Raw genomic sequence first — 20,774 nt, 5'->3', positions numbered from 1 at the left:
ATTTGTGGTTTCCTGCCTTGTTAATTTTCCCCATTCTCACTGGTGTGAGGTGGTATCTCATTGTGGTTTTGATTTGTATTTCCCTGATGGCAAGTGATGCAGAGCATTTTCTCATGTGCATGTTGGCCATGTCTATGTCTTCCTCTGTGAGATTTCTGTTCATGTCTTTTGCCCATTTCATGATTGGATTGTTTGTTTCTTTGGTATTGAGTTTAATAAGTTCTTTATAGATCTTGGAAACTGAGACTAAGATTTCGAAGAGTGAAAAATTCTAAATGTAGTTAAGACTAATGGAGAATAAGGGAAACAACTCTGTATGTAGGAAGCCTGGAGATATGTAAGAAAGATATAAGAATGGGAATGTATTTTTGTTAAAGGTAAAAGAAGGTAATCTTGTCTTAAATAAGACGAAAAGAAATGGCTTGGGACAAAGTCTGCATGCAAAAGAAAGTTATAGAAGATCTGTGAAGTGAAATCTTTGGAAAGGAATTTTAGATGTGGTCAGGACAGACTAAGATTGAAATGAATGGATTTTAAAAGTATACAGGTATAAGATTAAAAGTCTGCTTTTGGGCAGCCCGAGTGGCTCAGCGGTTTAGTGCTGCTTTCAGCCCAGGGCGTGATCCTAGAGACCTGGGATCGAGTCCCATGTCGGGCTCCCTGCATGGAGCCTGCTTCTCCCTCTGCCTGTGTCTGTGCTTCTCTGTATCTCTCATGAATAAATAAATAAAATCTTAAAAAAAAAAAAAAAGTCTGCTTTCTCTCTGTTGGAAAAGACAGTTCTCTTGAATTGTTGATCTGCTTTTGATAAGAAAATGTAAACAGTTGTTTTCTCTTTGCCTGCCCAGAGAGAGGGGCCTTTATGTTTTGCCTTTATCAGGTCTTCAACATCCCTAATCCTATTTTAGGCATGTGCTTTTTTTTTTTTTTTCTTTTTTTTTTTTTTTTTAGATTTACTTATTTATTCATAAGAGACACAGACTGAGAGAGAGAGACAGAGACCGGCAGAGGGAGAAGCAGGCTTCTGGCCAGGAGCCCGATGCGGAACTCAACCCAGATCCCGGGATCACGACCTGAGCTGAAGGCAGGCACCCAATAGTTGAACCACCCAGGCGTCCATAGGCGTGTGGTTTAAAACTTTCTAAGGTTTTAACAAACTTCCCAAGATTTGAGTTGTAAATGGAGTCTTGACTCATTAGGCCTCTTATTTGGTATGTTAAGTTATTCTGAAAGTACTGTTAAGTAAATGCTAAGCCTTAGGTTACATTTAGATAAATACTATAACTATTCTAGAGATGATATGCAATTCCTAAAGTTTTAATATGTTTTCATATAATGTCATCACTTGATATTTTGATCATTGGAATGTTATGTGTCACAAATAGCTTGAATTTCCTTGTCAATTGCATCATGATTATTAACCATGTCCATTTCTAAGTTTTTGTCATTTATAATTGTTCTTATTCTCTTGCAAAATGAATTTTATCTTCAAGAAGATTCATAAAAGATCTTTAGGACAAATACAGGTAGGTATTCAAACTGGGGAGAAAGGCTTTTTCCTTTCCGTCTAGTGGCAGCCATCAGCTCAAAGGTAGGCCAAGTTGGGTGTGTACAAGTACATCCAGGAGCTGTGGAGGAAGAATGTCATGCGCTTTCTTCTCAGGGTGCGCTGTTGGCAGTACCACCAGCTCTCTGCGCTCCCCAAGGCCCCCGCCCAACCAGGCCCATTAATCTTGCAGACTGGGGTACAAGGCCAAGAAAGATTAAGTCATATATCAGATTTGTGTGTGTCGTCATGGCCACAAACACCCAGTTCCTAAGGGTGCTACCTATGGCCTGTCCATCATGGTGTTAACCAGCTAAAGTTTGCCCAAGGCCTTCAGTCTGTTGCAGAGGAGCCAACTGGATGCCACTGTGGGGTTCTGAGAGTCTTGAATTCTTACTGGGTTGGCAAAGATTCCACGTACATATTCTTTGAGGCTATCCTCATTGATCCATACCATAAAACTATCAGAAGAAATCCTGACACCCAGTGGATCACCAAACCAGTCCACAAGCACAGGGAGATGCAAGGGCTGACCTCTGCAGGCTGCAAGAGCCGTTGCCTTGGAAAGGGTCACAAGTTCCACCACACTATTGGTGGTTCTCTTTGTGGAGCATGAGGAAGACGCAATACTCTCCAGTTCCACTGTTACCACGAATATAAGTAATGGTTGTAAAATTCTTACCTAATAAACAATTTAGGACAGTCAAAAAAAATCCTAAAACTGAACTAGTTACGAATTTCCAAAACTAAGCTAAAAACAACAACAACAACAACAACAACAACAACAAAAAAAACCTAACTAAGCTGCATTCAGACTAAACAAAAATAGTAATATGGGACTAAGTAAATTGCAAAACAAATGATTTTGTATAGTTGCTGTTGTTGTACTCTTGGTTAAAACATTGCTGGTTCTTTAATATTTGCTCTTCCAGACTAAGGAAACTTTCTCTTGAGACATCAGTGATAAATAGAAATAATAATAAATTAAAGCATTTAAGTTTTCTCTCTACTTTAGCCCTCTGAAATTCAAAAGGTCTCAGTAAGCATTCTTTCTTCCATGGCAATCACTTATCTGTTCTTGTAACATGACACCATTGGGAATATTGGTTATTTTATCAAGGCTTTGACTGGAATGCCATATTTGAGAGACATGCATAGATTCAGATATAATCAAACAGCTTTAAGGAACTAAAGTTGACTTGATGAAACCTGGAGTAATAAAGCCATATGGAAATGTTAGCCCAATATCTTGCTTACAGAGTTCCCAGCCGCCTCACCAGGTGAGTAAAGAATGTTATTCCCTGGCAAGTGCAGGGACTTCAGGATACTTTGGGGACCTTGTGAAGAGGAATCTGCCCAAATCTACAGGTATTGCAGGCACATCTGATGGCAAGTACTTGGCTTGGCTGCTGGCCTGGAGAGGCTACAAAAAGTTCAACCTAGAGATTCCTTATAAAAAGTGCCAGCAAAGCAGGTTCTAAAAAATCTATATGATCAATCATTATTCTTGCTGAGCTAATGTAAATAATTAGGCCAAGTTTGTTAAAACTAGATGTGTTTTGCAGACAGATCAGTCTTGATGTGGCTACCTCTGATTAAAGATGAGGGTTATTATAGAGAGAAACTATGTCTCAATAACACATCTTTGCGGATGTTCAATTACAGCTCTGATCATTTTAAATGAATGATGTTTGCCTAAGCTAGACTACTTGAGGTAAACTTCAGAGAAATAGCTTTTCAATTTCTACACAACAGCTCTGTATAGACAATCTTCTTGTTATTCTGTGGATTTAACAGGACCCTATGGGTTTATGAATATTTAAACAGCTAAAAAAAGGGTGATGGATTTCCCCAACAATTGTATAACCCAGCTAGCACTCTAACCAATTCTTTGTGGCTGGAATGACAAGCAGTTCCCTAAAAGCCAGAACATACCCCAATACAGGGTTAACTATGGACTTATGGAGAGAATGGATGACTCTACTTTCTTTATGATTAGATTGGATGATACATTTAGGGATGCCTGAAATTATATGACTGTCTTCTAATGTGACCCAATGACTATGCCACTCTAATTCGTGGCCATGGCTTCAATAGGCCATGACTGGATAGGTCACTGCACTCTGGGCTTTTTTAAAAAGTGGACACGTCTTTATGTTTCATTGTTATGACTAATTAGCATCCATCTTTGTTCCCTCTTTGAGACCAGAGGATGTTGTTTGGAGCATGGAACCTCTTAATAAGTACATGGTCAAAGCTGAGTTTTACACTGTCAATGTCAATGACACTCAGTGTAAAACTTCTCTGTTAAATACTAAAGTAACACAAATGCATGAAACAGTTTTACAAAATAGAATGACATTAGATGTTTTAACTGTTACACAAGATAAAACTTGTGCTATCATAAAAACAATGCTGTGTATACATTCCAGATGACCACAAAAATATTTCTGGGTTTCTATCTAACATAAATACTCAAATTGGTGCTTTAAATGATCTCTCTTTAGTGATTGCTTTAAACTCCTGGACCAGAAGAAAATTATCAAGGGTCAACTGTCAAAGGTCTTCACTTTCTCATTATAATATTAACCTTAATTTTGTTATTTCTGGTGTCTCCCTGCCTATTGCGAAGACTCCTTCACTGCCATAATTTTCAGCTGACAGATGATATTTTCTACTCAAGAAGGTTCATGTATTGCCCTCATTGGATTCAGCTGCCTTCTCCTTTTTGTAATTCCCCAATATGTTCCCCAACTGACCATATTGGCCCATAGGTAGGGATATCTCTCCACCCCTACTCAGCAGGAAGGAGTTACAGAAGATGAGACCTTCTACCTCAACAACCTTAAAGATTTAAGGGTCAGAATTGTTCAGAGAGGACTAGCTGAGGACAAAGCACATTGACAAGTTCTTGAAACAGGGAGAGTGACATTCCTGTATGGACTTGACTACCTCGATGTTTATACTTTGCTAAGGGCAAAAGGCAATCTTAGCCTAACCCCCAGAAGCTTGTAAGTCTACTTTAGCATATAAAAATTCCTTTAGAAATTTCCTTTCATCTCTAAACCCCCAAGATACATGTTGGCAATCATCCCCTAAGCACATGGCCCACTGATATACATCTGAAGGGTCTCATTACTAAGGTTGTATTAGGTGGTAATAGGTGACTTTTCCCAACAATAGCTAGCCCCCTTAAGGTCCCGGAAATCTTGCTTCCAAAAATTCCTTAGAAAGTACGCCATCCTCAAACCCCTCCCAACTTCCAGGTATATAATCAGCCACCCCTCACAGGCCCAGGACAGCAGCTCTTCCTGCCCACGAGTCCTGTCCCCATGCTTTAATAAAACCACCATTTTGCACCAAACATGTCTCAAGAATTCTTTCTTGGTTGTCAGCTCCAGACCTCACTCCACCAAACCTCACCTATAATCCAAAACTTCATCAATATAATTAAATATAACCATAGGAACTCCATATTTTGAATTTTAATCTCTGAAAATAGAAAAATGAGTTAAGAGTGTATTTCTATGTCTGTCAATTACAATAACATATACAATAAGGAAATTTGGAAAAGCATAAATATGAAACACAAATGATTATTTTAATATAATTGGAAACATTCGTGTGTTGATTTTACATACTTCTGTTTAATGACAGAAAATGAATTGAAAATACTGAGAAAAGCAGGTTATGGAATTCTCTATACAACTATCCCATTCTGTTCACTGAAAAACAGTAACAATAACAGGTACAAAACAAACAGAAATTCCTCTTTTTATGGATTTTTTTTAAAGACTGGGAAGAAATACATTTAAACAATTGTGATGAAAAAAATAAACAATTGTGATGGGGTGATTTTTAATTCTATTTTTCTTAGTTTTCAGATTTTTTTTTACCAGCTTGCCTCTTTTATAATCAAAATTGAATTTTATATCAAAGCAAAAAATAAGTAGACTTTGAGATCATGTATCTGCCAGAGACCAGCTTGAAAATTTCACAGAAGTCATGTAATCTGCTATACTGAGTGGTTATCAACTTCTGTGTAGAAAGCATTGGAGAGGAGGATAAATGCATGATTTGAGAAGGAGGGTCAAGTGCTTTTATCTGAATACTTCTTCTGTGTTCTGACTTCTGCCATAGATAGTACCAGAAACACATCCTATCATTAAAATAGTGACTACATATTTGAAGAGGGCATGTGCCTCTGACCTTGGTTCTGAATTATCCTTGTATTATTCTAAGGCTTTGGGTATAAATTCGATAAGCATTAGAATCACTGCAGGCAGATGTTCAATCTTGCACTGATAGATTCTGATTCAATAGGCCTGGGGTGGAGCCTAGAAATGTGTGTTTTTAGCAGATGATGCTGAAAATGTTGCTCGTCACCTCTGTTGGGGGCCCATTTCCTAAGGGCACAGATGTGTCTTTAATCTATTATAGGAATGCTGAATTAAATAAGAAAAGAAGAGGAGAGAGAGAGAGAGAGAGAGAGAGAGAGAGAAAGAGAAAGAGAAAGAGAAAGAGAAAGAGAAAGGGAAAGAGAAAGAGAAAGAGAAAGAGAGAAAGAAAGAAGAAAGAAACTGAGCTGCTGACTGGAGGAATTTAGGAGACTTTTAATCTATTTTGGTTTTTAAGTGATTCTGATTACTGAAACAGAAACAGGAAGAGAAATGTGTGCACCAAATACACAAAACTATTTGTGTGCTCATGAGAAGAAAAAACTTTTTTAAAAAACAGAAGACAAAAGAAAACCAGCTGATAAGAAACAGCATGAATAAAGTGTTGTCAATTCAGTTCATACAATTCAGCAAGCATGATTTTTCATTATTTTTAATATTTATATTGATGGATTTTTCTGATTTTTACAGGACTTTTTACATTATAATTATATTAGTGATTTTATAATACTTCTGTTGAGGTTTTGAAAGTAATAAAACTATATTCTCTGGTACAATTTGGGCAATATGCCACCTTCTCTATTCTCACTTTTTCAGCCACTGCTAAAATTTTTTGAACTGACCAAGTGACACTTCAGATAAACAGCCAGGCCAATCATACCATTATAGGCATATTCAGGAAACTTTTCCAAGAGAATGCCTGAAGGCTTATATCAGGGATTGCAAAGTCCTAGATAATGTGGCCAGAGAGACAACAAAGGTGGTGGCAGGAGCCTGGTAGAGACTGTGGCAAAGTGCCCTTACTACAGATGTCAGCTTCTAATCAAATCCTTTTTACTATTGCCATGCCCATTGTGTCTGGCTCTTCTGTACTTTAAGAGCAGCAGACATCTCAATAGCTATGTGAATCCCCTAATTTTTGTATTTAGGAACTACTTAAGTATTTAAATAAATCACAATGTGGGCCAAGCAAACACATCAAATGTGTCCCTGGGACAGCCACCTCTGGCTTAGATCAGAGCAAATAAAAAACATTCCCTTCACTCTCCAATTTCTTCCCTCCAGAGTTTACGGAGGGAACCACTAATCATTGCAAACAAGCTCTAATTTGGCAGCTTCTGAGAAAGATCAACATTTCCCTGGGCAAGTTATTAAGAGATTTATGGGTTAGAGGACCTTAACATGCTTTACTTAGGAGAATGGGAGCAAGGAAGATCAATGAATGGGAACCAAAGATGTGGATATGTAATCTGTATTCGGAAAATATCACTTGATCTCTAAGATTCTTCTTTTTCTATGCCAATAACTACCCCTCCCCCAACTCCCTGCAATTGTGCCAAGCTGTCTGCAATACGCTTTTCCACATCATTTGAAGAACATAACTTGATAGTGTTAGAAAAACTGCACCCTGCTAAGAGGCTATATCATATCATTTGAATTGATGAATAAAACGAGAATTCATTATCTTCAAGGCATTGAAATGCAGCCTGGATTACTCAGCTTTGCATCATTTTAATAGGAAGTTTGCAGCATAATCTCCCTTTCAAATGTAAGATTTCTTTAGAGATTGATAAGCAAGGCGCATGACATGGTTTCATGTGTGTAAATCAGTCAAAAGTAAGCCAACTGCAATATCTGAAGAACTCTATAGATTTGTCAAAAGTGAGAAGAAACTTATTGGGGAGATATACATTACACTAAGTTCCTCTTTTATTACATTCTAGTCTTAAACCAGTTTTGAACTTGTAGGCAGATGGCAGTGGGTAATTAAAATGCTAGCAAAATTATGGAAGGTGAAAGTAACTTCTATGTCTCTGTAATGACAGACATGAAAAAAATATGCACACAGTTTGCAATGAAATGATGCAAAGATGAGGACTAAAATCAAGTATGTTGCTGGGTAAAATAGCATCCATTAAGGTGCGCTCTGTTCCTTTGTGTTCCACTTGAGAAAGACAACTGATTTATATCTGAGGACTAACAGGAGCAAGGCAAAATTTTTCAAAGTAAAATGGATACATATATTTCCTGGTATTATACAAGCAGCTTGGAAACCTAACTGTTCATTGCTTGTTGTTTTTTATTACTGGGGGTAAAAGGTGACATCCATCAAAATTGAAGGAAAATAATCACAATAACTTTTAGTACAAATTCATTAATGCCAACTTGGGAAATTACACCATTAACTTCCACAAAGTCAATTACATGTTGAAGTGGAGGGATGAGATACGAGCTTTGATTTCCACTTAAGACTTTTTCCTTGCTATATTGCTTTATTTTTAAATTATTGTTAACGTAACACATTTTAATGATAAAATTCTGAAGACCAGATAAGCCAAAGAAAATTAAAATCCTTTGTAATCTCATCATTCAGAATAACCATGGTTACTTTTTGAATTATTAAATTCCAAATGGGATTGCAATATTATATTCTGTTTTATAATTTGATGTTTTCTATTTTCTTTAATTTTTATATAACCATTTAAAATTATAACATTTTCTTGCCTTCTGTGGATGCACCACAGTAGAGTAAATACTTGTTCTATTTTAGATGGCTTCCAATTTTGTTATAAGCAAATTATTTTGAAATTTAACTTAAACATTTTAACTTTATAGCAAAATGAAAAAATGATATTAAAGTATTTCTCCAGGGTAGTATAAGAAGTAAAATTAGGGTTTCTGTGTTAAAAGATTCATATGCTATCATGGTTTTTGATATGTGATGCTAAATTGTCTCCTAGAAAGTCTAATTTAAACTCTCATCCTCAAGGTTAGAGATTACTTAGTTCCCCCATCCTCACTAACTTCAACTATTCTTATTCCTTTTAATCTTTATTATTTGAAATGTGAGATATATATCTATTATTTGCTATAGATTTCTCTGATTAATACTGAGGGGCTGAACATTTTTCAGCCACTTTTATTTCTGTTCACTAGTTATTTTTATCCATTCATACTTCCACTCATTTTCTAATGAAATTTAATTTCTTTTTTTAATTTTAGAAAAAATATTGAACATTAAACGCCCCAAATTCAAATTTTAAGTGTACAGTATAGCATTAATTGTATGCACACTGTTGTACAACAGATCTCTGAAATATTTCATGTTGCATGACTCAAAACTCTATACCCATTTTGAATAGCGACTTTTTATTTCACCCTCCTCCAGCCCCTGGCAACCACCATTTAGCTTTCGGCTTTTATGAATTTTACTACTTTAGATACTTCATATAAATGGAATCACAGCAGTACTTGTCTTTCTATGACTGGCTTATTTCACTTACCATACTGTCCTAAGGAGCATCTTGGTTGTCACATATGACTGGATTTCCTTTTTAAAGGCTTAATATTCCATTGCATGTATATGTCATATTTTCCTTTCCATTCACCCATCAATAGATATTTAAATGTTTCCACCTCTTAGCTATTGTGAGTAATGCTGCAATGGATATGGTTGTGCAAATATCTCTTTGAGATTCTGGTTTAAATTTTTTGAATAAATACCTAGAAATGGTGTTAGTTGATCATATAGTAGTTCTGTTTTTGAGGAACCTTAATATTGTTTTTCTTATTGTTTAACCTTAATATTGTTTCCCACAATGGCTGTACCATTGGACTTTTTTTATTAATAATGAGCAAGAATTCCAATTTCTCTACATCTTTACCATTTGTAATTTATTGATTTTTATAATGGTCATCCTATTATAAAGGTGTGAGGTGGTATCTCATTGTGGTTTTGATTTGCATTTCCATGATGAATAATGATATTGAGCACATTTTCATGTACCTGTTTCCATTTAAATTTCTTCTTTAGAAAAATATCTGTTAAAGGACTTTGCCCATCTTTTGGTTAGTTTGTTTTCATTGCTGTTGTTGTTGAATTGTGGGAGTGCCAAAAGTGATGATACTGGTTCCAGTATGACTGGTTTCAAGTTCACACTGGGTGTAGGAGCCTCTTAACTGGATTCTGGATTTCCCAGAAAGGGAATTGGTCTATGTATTGTATTTGAATTGATATTTTCATGGGGGAAGGAGGATCTGAGGCTTCCCATTTTGTGATCTTACTGATGTCATTTCCCAATTTTAATTTCTTTAATGTATTGAGTTTAAGTTTTTAAAGCTTCATATGTGCTGTAGTCCTTTTTCCCACTCATTGTATTTTAATTTTGTTTATATACAACTGGATATTGTGTATACAGTTTTCGTGCAGAAATAATTTGATCTTTTCATTTATGATTTCTGCTGGTATTGTGCATAGAATGACTTCCTCCAAAGGAAAATGGTTACCCCTATTTTTAAATTGTTGATAGTATCATTTTTGTTTGAACTTTTGAGTTTTTTTTTTTAAGATTTATTTATTTATTTATTTATTTATTTATTTATTTATTTATGATAGACATAGAGAGAGAGAGAGAGGCAGAGACACAGGAGGAGAGAGAAACAGGCTCCCTGCCGGGAGCCCGATGCGGGACTCGATCCCGGGACTCCAGGATCGAGGCCTTGGGCCAAAGGCAGGCGCTAAACCGCTGAGCCACCCAGGGATCCCCCATTTGTTTGAACTCTTAATTGATCTGAAATTTATTCACATGTAAGGAAGATGATAGATATTGAACTTTTCCTAAATACAATTTAATAATAAAAAATTATTTTTTGGTAGATTTTATAAGCCATATGTACCATGCCCTAAAGAGTGACATTTACATGGTATAATTTTAATCCTCCTGAATTTTGCTAAGACCTGTTTTGTGACCTAACATATGATGTGTCCTAGAGAATGTTCCCTATATGCTTGAAATAATGTATTCTGATGCTATTGAATGGAATGTTCTGTATATATCTGAATTTGACCTAACATGTACTTTATGTTCAGTGTTTCCTTACTGATTTTCTATCTGGGTGATATTGTTGAGGATGGGATATTGAAGTGCCCTGCTAGTATTGTACTGCTATCTATTTCTACTTTCAGTTCTGTTCATATTTCCTTTATACGTTTAGGTTCTTGTTAGGTGCATAAATAGTTAAAAATGTTATATCCACTTGATGGATTGACCCCTTTATCATTATAAAATATTTTTTAATCTTTTGTTACAGTCTTTGGCTTAGACAGTTATATAGCTATCCCTACTTTCTTTGGCTTCCATTTACATGGAATACTTTTTTCCATCCCTTCATTTTTAGTCCGTGTGTATCCTTAAAGTTGAAATGAGTCTCTTATAGGGTGGGTCTTTTTCACTTTTTTAAATTTATTTTTTAAAGATTTTATTTATTTATTCATGAGAGACACACAGAGAGAGAGAGAGAGAGGCAGAGACACAGGCAGAAGGAGAAGCAGGCCCCATGCAGGGAACCTACATGGGACTCGATCCCAGGTCTCCAGGATCAGGCACTGAGCTGAAAGCAGTGCTAAACCACTGAGCCACCTGAGCAGCCCAAGGTGGGTCTTTTTTATTTATTTATTTATTTTTTTAATTTTTATTTATTTATGATAGTTACAGAGAGAGAGAGAGGCAGAGACACAGGCAGAGGGAGAAGCAGGCTCCATGCACCGGGAGCCCGATGTGGGATTCGATCCCGGGTCTCCAGGATCACGCCCTGGGCCAAAGGCAGGCGCCAAACCGCTGCGCCACCCAGGGATCCCGAAGGTGGGTCTTTTTTAAAATGCATTTAGCCATTCTATGTCTTTTGATTGGAGAATTTAGTCCATTTATATTTAAAACAGTTATTGTTAGCTATCGACTTATCATTGCCATTTTAATTGATTTCTGGCTCTTTTATAATTCTGTTTTGTGTTGGTCTCAGCCTATTGATAGAGATGTCTAGGAGTGCCTGGACTATTTATATGGGCCTGTACTACCTGTGGCAAGCCCCCATTGACATTTCCCCAACTGGAGTCAGTGTTGTGGCTGAACTGGCCCTTGTGGTTCTTGTTATGATCCCAAGATGCACCTCAGCAACAACTGTTGGGAACTTTGAAAAAACAAGATATATTGTTCACAGGTCCTAAAGGGTACACAGCATGCCTGTACCCTTTAGGCATACAATTTGCAGATAGAGAGAAAGAGGGAACACAGGTCTGGGTCCTGCATTATTGAGGTTAAGGGTGGGTATCATCAATTTTATTGATGAACTTAAAATTACATATATATATGTATGTAAACTTTCAATTTTACTATGTTTTCCAATAAAAATAACAAAATAAAAACATTACCTGTTTCCTTTTGATCACTGTCAATCTTTCTATCCGGATCTTATCATATTTTTAATCTGTGGATATATATATATATGTTTATGATTTAATCTATGAATATATATGTTTATGCATATATGTAAATATCTACATTATTTTAAAAATTAAATTATTATTTTGGGGGCTAGTTTGTTATGTCAGTTCAAAATTTTATTTAATTGATATTAACAAAGGTATCAGAGTAGTTGCTTAAACAGATCAGGAGGAATTTTCTTACACATAAAGAATTCCAGAGGTGGATAGTTCATGTCTGGAATAATTGATGGTGCTACAGACTCTTAGGAATCCAGGCTTCCTCTATCTTTTTAATCTGACCTCTATTCTCTAGGTCACAAGAAAGCTGCTGAAACTCAGTAATAAAGTCTGTTTTGCAGGCTAGAATTAGAGGAAAAGTGAGGAGACGAAGCTTCAGATGGAAAATATATCAGTCTTTAAAAAGCTCTCCTGGAAGGTCTTCAGACAATTCACCTACATATCATTGGTCAGTCCTTTTAGTTTTTAGCTGGCCTTTCTGCTGGTCCAGATAAAATCAAGATTTTATACATGGGAGCAAGGGATTATAGATACTGATAATTAGTCTATGCTATTTCTATTTAACATTGAATATTTTTCTACAACCACACATTTTTTGGCTGTATATTATCTAGTTATATGGACACTATCATTTAACCAACTCCCTGTATTGGACATTAGTTGTTTCAGATTCTTCACTTCTGTGTAGAGGGCTGTGATGAATATCCCCATGGTTGTATTTCTGTGTATCTGGGTTTATATTCTTAGAATATATTTCTAGGAGTGGAATTGCTAGATGAAAGGATATGCATCATTTTAAGCCTTTTGATGGGAAACGCCAAAAATCAGGCTTCCGATCTTTATGCATTTATCATTTCTTGACTTGTAATTTTGGACAAAATCCCATGATTTAGGATGGTGCTTCTCAAATTTTGTCTATTGCATCTATTTCCTCTTGCCATTAAAAAAATTTCTTGTTAGAGTTAATGGGAAGATCAGCACAGTTTGTGACAAAATCCCATTGAGGTAGTCTAGTTTTGATTAAACATATGAGTAAATGATTAAATCCTACAATGAAAAGACATCTGCATTGCCACGTACATTAGCTTGGAACATAAACAAGGCTGCAGATAAGCTGGGGAATTGTTAGTGCTCCATGGAACACACTCAATCACCACTGTAAGAAAGGAAGAGATTATTTTTTATAACCACTAAAATAAATTTCTTGTAAATGTTAGGAGTTTATTCTATGATATACTGAGATTTGTTTTAAAAGTGTAAATGGAAACATTTAGCTTTTGTTAGCCCCTCCCCCCTCCACCCAGACACATACACAGACACACACATAGAGTCATTAAATTGGCAGGTGTGGTTCAATGCCCATAAAACATTCCCAGGGGAGCATTTAAAAAATGTGGAGTGTAAGGCTTTACAGAAAGTTACATCACACCAAGATGTGACTCTGATACGAAATTCTATTAAGATGAAATCCAAAGAGAAGAATTATCCCTGTTCTGTTCTTTGAAATTAATTTTAGGATTCCAGGCAAGAGGGAGAACTGTCTTTCTTGGTGGGTGGAGACTTTTGGTATGCCAATAGTAGTGAAGACAGGTGAAAGCAAATGTTAGAAACAGGAATCATCAAGAAAAATACAGAGCACCATGTAATTAAGTTAAAATGAACAATTTCTTAATTTTGGAGTAAATTAGGAAGCAAAGCAAAGTAAAACAATAATCAGATAATCAAATATATATATAGATATAAAGACAGAGAGACAAAGAGAGAGACAGAGAAGAGGGGAGAGACAAAGGGAGAGGAAGAGAGAGAATCTTAAGCAGGCTCCATACCCAGAGCAAAGCCTGACTGGGGGTGGGAGGCCTTTGATCTCAGCCCTGAGATCGCAACCTGAACCAAAATCAAGAGTCAGATGCTTGACTGACTGAGCCACATAGGTACCCTCTCTCTTGCTCATCTTTATCACTCTTAGCCTATTTGTTTCCCTCTCTCCTCTTACTAGAGTTATTTGTCTTGAAAGATTAAAAATATATAAAGATATATAAAGATTGTATATAAAATATATATAAAAATATATAAAGATTAAAAATATATTAGATCTGGTAAATTTAGTCATATAAAGAACTTTTCTATATATAAATGACATAATCTTAAAATCTTATGAATCTACAATTGCTTTTTTCTTTATATTTTTTTAAAGAAATCCCCAATGTCAATTTAACAAAATTAAGCATTTTTTCTAATGTACAAATGTATATGAAACTTAATCTTACCTAAATTGAAAAAGAACGGAAGTAGATGGTGCGTGCTGGCGTGGCTCAGTTGGTTTGGCTCCAGTTGTGATCCCAGGTTCCTGGGATAGAGCCCGGCATCAGCCTCTCTGCTCAGAGCCTGTCTCATTCTCTCTCTTTGCCTGCCACTCTGCTTGCTTGTGCCTCTTTCTCTCTCTGTCAAATAAGTAAATGAAATATTTTTTTAAAAAGTAGAATCTAACAAGTTTAAAAAATATTTAGTGTTATGTATGAGTCAGTGTAGGCTTTTGAAGATATTTGCTTTATTTTCGTTTTGATTGCTTAACCTCTTGCTCTCTTGCCTGCCTCTACTACCTTCAGTCTTCACACCATCTTAGTTCCAAGGACATCAGGAGCATATGGCTGTGTTTTAAGGGAGTAACTCCCAAGACAAACCCCAGAAATCTGAGAGGACTCTATGAGGTTTCATGATACATGATTTTGCTTATATAGAACACTGAATGCAATCAGATCTTAGATACCTTTTTTTTTCTTTTAGCTTTTTAAAATTTTCCCCCATTTTTATTGAGATACGATTGAGATACAATACTGTGTAAGTTTAAGGTATGTAGCATGGAAACAGTTACCACCTACAAAGAGGGGGAAAAGGAATAATGCAGGTAATACCTGTGCACACAACTCAGTTTGAGAAATTAAACATTAAAAATACAGTTGATTCCTTTTGTGCTATATTCACATAATGGAATAGGAAGCAGCCGTAATAATAGGTGAGTCATAGCACATATATCTACAAGAATGAATTTTAAAAGCATAATGTTGAAGTAAAAATATCAAGTTACAGAAGTAATACTACAGTAGGATATATGTTAGCATCCTACTGCAATATATATCATATGTGATATACTGTAGATAGTGTATCATTTATCATATAGTATATACATTTATAGACATTATATATTATATATTGGACTGTATATTGCTTAAAGGACACACATAAGTAGGTAAACATGAAGATATATATGTCTTGCTTATAGGAATATAATTATCACTAAAGAAAAAGTCATTTTAAAAGTATTAGATAACTATGTAATGGAATAACAATATTTGATTGCTTTAGGTTTTAAAAGTGACTATCAGGATTGATAATTAAATTCCTATGAGTATATTGAGAACTAGCTAACATTACTGCTTGCTTAACCATTGTTAGACATTGAAATAGCAATATTTTCCCATTGATCCTCCCAATCACCCAGAGAGGCAGGTATTACTCAGAAATCACAATCCCATTACGTTCCACCCTTCAGCCATGTCACATCCCCATTCCCAGTTATTCCTTTTATTTTTGCCCTTGGCTCCTTCCTGTACTCTCTTTGCATTCCAACCTTACCATTTGCCTGAAGGTATCTATTTTCAAACTTGGAATCTATTTTCAAACTTCCTGTTTTCTTAAGCATATGCCAGTGCCTTGTTACCTTCTTCACCTTCATCACCTCATCATCAGGAGCAAAGATAATTATTCTCTCCTTTCAGTTAACTCATACATACCTCTATTTTCATCTTCATCATAGTGTTTTAGAATTATTTATGTCATGGTATCTTCTCTTAGACTGTCTTATTCTTGAGTGAATAGACTCTGTCTTTATCTCTGGACTTCTGGAAGTTAGGGTTATATTTAAATTTATAATATATGTTTGTTAAATGGAGTTGAACTATTTTCCTAACCAGGCTTGTTGGCGGGCAAGAAATATTTTTTCTGCAGCAAAATAGTGAAAGAAGACTTTCTTTTGGGGACATAGCTTGCAATCTTTAATAACTCAGAGTACAGGGACTTGGCTCTCAGGATACGCCCACTCTCTGCTTAGATCTGAGGAGAGAGGGAGGGTTGGAAGGAAGGGGGAACTGGAAGGGAATCAAGAAGTGTATATGCCATAAGCTCACCTAAAATTATCCAGTCAGAAGCTGAGAGAATGCAAAGAATTGGGAAACACTGTTGAGTGACTTGTGATTAACAAGGCTACGAGAAAAGAAAAGAAATCAGAAGAAAAGTTGTTGAGATGTAGTTAGATGAACACAAATTTTTTATTTTATGACTCACATTTTCATTTGCTTCATTTTTTTTTTTTTTTTTGTGAACTGAAGTATGTGAAAGAAACCCACAAATAAGCTAGAAAATCAGGGTAAGTTGCCTTATAAAATAGGAACAGTTGCAATTAGAATAAAACTCACCATTGAAAAACACTAAGGCTAGAAGTTAGGCAACTTTATTTAATGTTTACTACTGATTTAAAGGTCTCAAAAGATTTAAGAAATATAACCCATGGTCCTTGTTCTGAAGTTTTTAACACTTTGCTAGAAGAAGGCTTATTTACATGAAATAATTAGAAAAAAGCATGGTGGCAATTCTGTGTGTTGTAGCAATCCAGAAAGAAGAAAGCCCCTGCCATGTGTCAACATTGCCCTTAGAAGGTGTATGAATTGGGATCCCTGGGTGGCGCAGCGGTTTGGCGCCTGCCTTTGGCCCAGGGCGCGATCCTGGAGACCTGGAATCGAATCCCACGTCGGGCTCCCGGTGCATGGAGCCTGCTTCTCCCTCTGCCTATGTCTCTGCCTCTCTCTCTCTCTCTCTCTGTGACTATCATAAATAAATAAAAAATATATATTTAAAAAAAAGAATGTGTATGAATTATTTGCTCCTCTCAATAACTGAAAAGTATAGGCTGTTTCTTGTTTATGGATGAGGACTGTTGAGTGTCCAGGAGGTTAACAAATAGTAAGTAATAAAGCAAGACCATATAAACAGTCCATCATAAGTGTCTCTTTCTTGCTTAAAAATATCATATGATATCACGTTTCCTTCCAGTACAAGTCTAAACTATTTAGCCAGGTAATCAAGGCTCTGCTGCTGGATGTTATAGTTCCATACTTCCAAGAGATTCCAGGTTCTGGAATCCTGTCCTTTCCCTGTCCTTGGAAAAGTCACTGTACCTTAGTTATTTTGTTTTGACTTTTTTAATAAGATTTTATTTATTCATGAAATACAGAGAGAAAGAGAGAGAGAGAGGCAGAGACACAGGCAGAGGGAGAAGCAGGCTCTGTGCAGGGAGCTGGATGTGGGACTCAGTCCCAGGACTCCAGGATCCCGCCCTGAGCTGAAGGCAGACACTCAACCGCTGCGCCACCCAGGCATCCCTGTTATTTTGTTTTTGTTGTTGTGAATTGTGGCAAAATTCACATAACTTAAAATTGTTCATTTTAAAAATGAACAATTTGGTGACATTTACTATATTTACAATGTTGTATAACCACCACCTCTTTCTAGTTCCCAAACATTTTGATCATGTCAAAATAATATTCCATACCCATCAAACCGTTTACTTCCCATTCCTTCATGTCCCCTGGCCCTGAGCACCACCAATTTGCTCTCTGTTTTCATGGATTTACTTATTGTGAGTATCTCATACAAGTGGAATTATGCAATATGTGATCCTTTGGTCTGGCTTCTTTCATTTGGCACAATGTTTGCAAAGTTCATGCATGTTGTAGTAAGTATCAGTTCTTTATACTGAATATGGATGATTACTATTTAATTGTATGTATATACCATATTTTGATTATCCATTCATCAGTTGATGGACATTTGGTTTTTTTCCATCTTTTGAATGTGATGGGTATTGTTGTGCACCTTAGTTTTAAAGCAACAAAATGAATGTGTGGACTAAATGTTCTCTGTTATCACTTCTGACTTCAATAATGGCTTTATGGGCCTATTTTAGGCTTGAAAACTTTTTACCCCACTTGATACTAAATAATCGACTAGACTTCAAAATGCACATGAATCATTCCTCCTCTCAATCTTTGCTCAGTTTCTTCTTCAATATGAAATAATTCTTTCACTAAAAAATATTTATCAAAAATCCTACTCAATATTTAAGATTAAGGCCAAATTTTGCCTTTAACAATCAGGCTTTCTTGATGTCCTAGCTGTAAGTAACCTTTTCTTCTGTACCCTTAGGATAAATTTTTGATTTATACTAATTTCTCCTACTGTCATTTAATATCTTTTTTTTTAAAGTTTTTAATTTATTCATGAGAGACTCAGAGACAGAGGCAGAGACACAGGCAGAGGGAGCAGTAGGCTCCTTGCAGGAGGCCCCATGTGGGACTTAATCCCGGATCTCGGGATCATACCCTGAGCTAAAGGCAGACTCTCAACCACTGAGCCACCCAGGTGTCCCTGTCATTTAGTATCTTATTCACATTCAAATACTTGTATTTGTTTCTAGAATATTCTTAGAGTCTTTTTTGAAACCAGTGTTAATTAAAATTTAAGCATTTCATTTGGTTTCACATCTTTATAGATTTCTTTACCTTTTTCAAAATATGATGCTGACTTTTTGATGAGTTCCAGCACCACCTCCTAGATACTCAGGAGAACAACAAAGTTCAGAAGTTTTGTGTACATACATCTAGGTGTTTCTATTGTTATTTCCATAAGTTATTTTTAGGGTGGGAAGAACTTAATTCTGTACCCTAATTGTAGCTCATTTTCTTCCAGTGGCACAGTGTCATCTGGGGTTTAAAAGTTAAAAAATTTTTAAAATTCATATACTTTGAAACTATGCAAAAATTGTTAGTGCTGTGGTCTTCTCAGGTTTATACTTTTCATTAGATTCTAAAATGGGTACTTTGTCCTATTCATTGCATCATGGGAAAAATTTTGCCTCTTCTGAATAGCAGAAGCATTTTCCAGCACTGTTGCTAGGACTTTTTATGATATTGTAGTGGCATTTTAAACTTATTTAAAACATTTTCTATCTCAACCATCCTGCTTTTTTTATTCCTGCCTACATTACTTCAAGCTTCCTTTCATCTCTGTTGGCTTTCTTATCTCATCTGTCATCTCTTATTTTATATTTAAAATTTTGAGAACAAAGGCAAAAGTAGATCCTGTTAAAATCTACTTTTGTTTTCTATAGTAAACCTTGCTCCTTCTAACTCTCCCTCATCCCTTTGAACAGTATATTAATAATGCCTTTTTTACCTCAGTTGTTTCCAGAGACTTCATGTTGATTTTTATCTGCTTCTGGAGCTGATTTTTATTCCATAGAATGTGGATAATTTTCTTGGATTCCCTTCATTTTTCAATTGGGTGCAGCTAGATTTCTTCTCTTTGTTTGTAAGTAGGGTTATAATACATTTAACTTGCCTTGTCCATTCAGAGAAATGTGAATGGGCCTGTGGCTGAGGAAAGTCACAATATGAGTGTGTAAATATTTGTAAATTCTCTATTTGGATCTAACCCCTAGGGTAGGTAGAGTAATAGTCCCCCAAAGACATTCACATCTAATCCCTGGAACCTATGAATATGCTAGGCTACCTGGCAAAGGAGAATTAAGATTGCACATGGAATTAAGTTTGCTAATCAGTCTACCTTAAAATAGGGAAATTATCTGGGAATCTCTCAGACAGGCTCATTGCAGCCTTTGAAGATAGAGGAAGAGGGCCATGAACTCAGAAATGCAGGTGACTTCTAGAAGCTAGGCAAGTCAAGGAAATAGAATCTCCTCTGGTGCCTGCAAAGAAATGTAGCTTTGACAACACCACAGTTTTAGCCTAAGGAGATCTGTGTTAGACTTTTAACTTATAAAACTATGAGATGATAAATTTGAGCTCTAATCTGAGAGGATTGGTTGCCTTATAAAAAGAAGGAATATCTCTGTACAATGAAGAGGTCATGTGAGCACACAGTGAGAAGGTGACTACCTACAAAACAAAAAAGAGTCCTTGGAATAAAATCTACCTTGCTGGTGCCTTGATCTTAGACTTTCCAGTCTCCAGAACTGTGAGAAATAAATTTCTGTTGTTTAAGCCAGCTAGTCTGTAGCATTTGTTATGGTGGCTTGAGCCTACTAAGACACAAAAATGTGGGATTTAGAGGACTGTGTTCTCCAGGAGTAGCCTCTACAGGGTAGGGATATGACTGGCTTGTATATAGGCAGGAAAAAAGATTATTTCAAGAAATTTCTTTCTGGAGATCCAAGAGGCCTCAGCATGATAGATTCTTTAGGGTGCTGTCTTTCAATGACATATTTTTTTTCCCAGGGAAGAATTCTTCCCAAAGATTAGACATTGTTTAGAATTTTCTACCTGTGTCACCTATCAACATAACTAATTTTCTATAAGATTAACAACTTTAAGGGTGCTTCTGAAGATATTTGAAATTCTTCCATGTTTTAGGTGACTCACTTCAGCCACCATGGAAAATACTAGGAAAGTAAGTGTTTGTCATAAGACTTCTTCTTGCC

The 20,774-nt window shown here is 36.0% G+C and overlaps 1 pseudogene; it reads left to right on the top strand.

Moving 5' to 3' along the window:
• The first annotated feature begins 1,475 nt into the window (after window positions 1-1,475).
• LOC112664973 (60S ribosomal protein L15-like) lies at window positions 1,476-2,210 on the top strand (annotated as a pseudogene).
• Window positions 2,211-20,774: the final 18,564 nt, after the last annotated feature.

This window comes from Canis lupus, chromosome 17 (assembly GCF_003254725.2).
Source record: "Canis lupus dingo isolate Sandy chromosome 17, ASM325472v2, whole genome shotgun sequence".
Lineage (NCBI taxonomy): Eukaryota > Metazoa > Chordata > Mammalia > Carnivora > Canidae > Canis > Canis lupus.
Note: the sequence above shows the minus strand (reverse complement) of the source record. Positions and strands in the feature narration are given on the sequence as shown.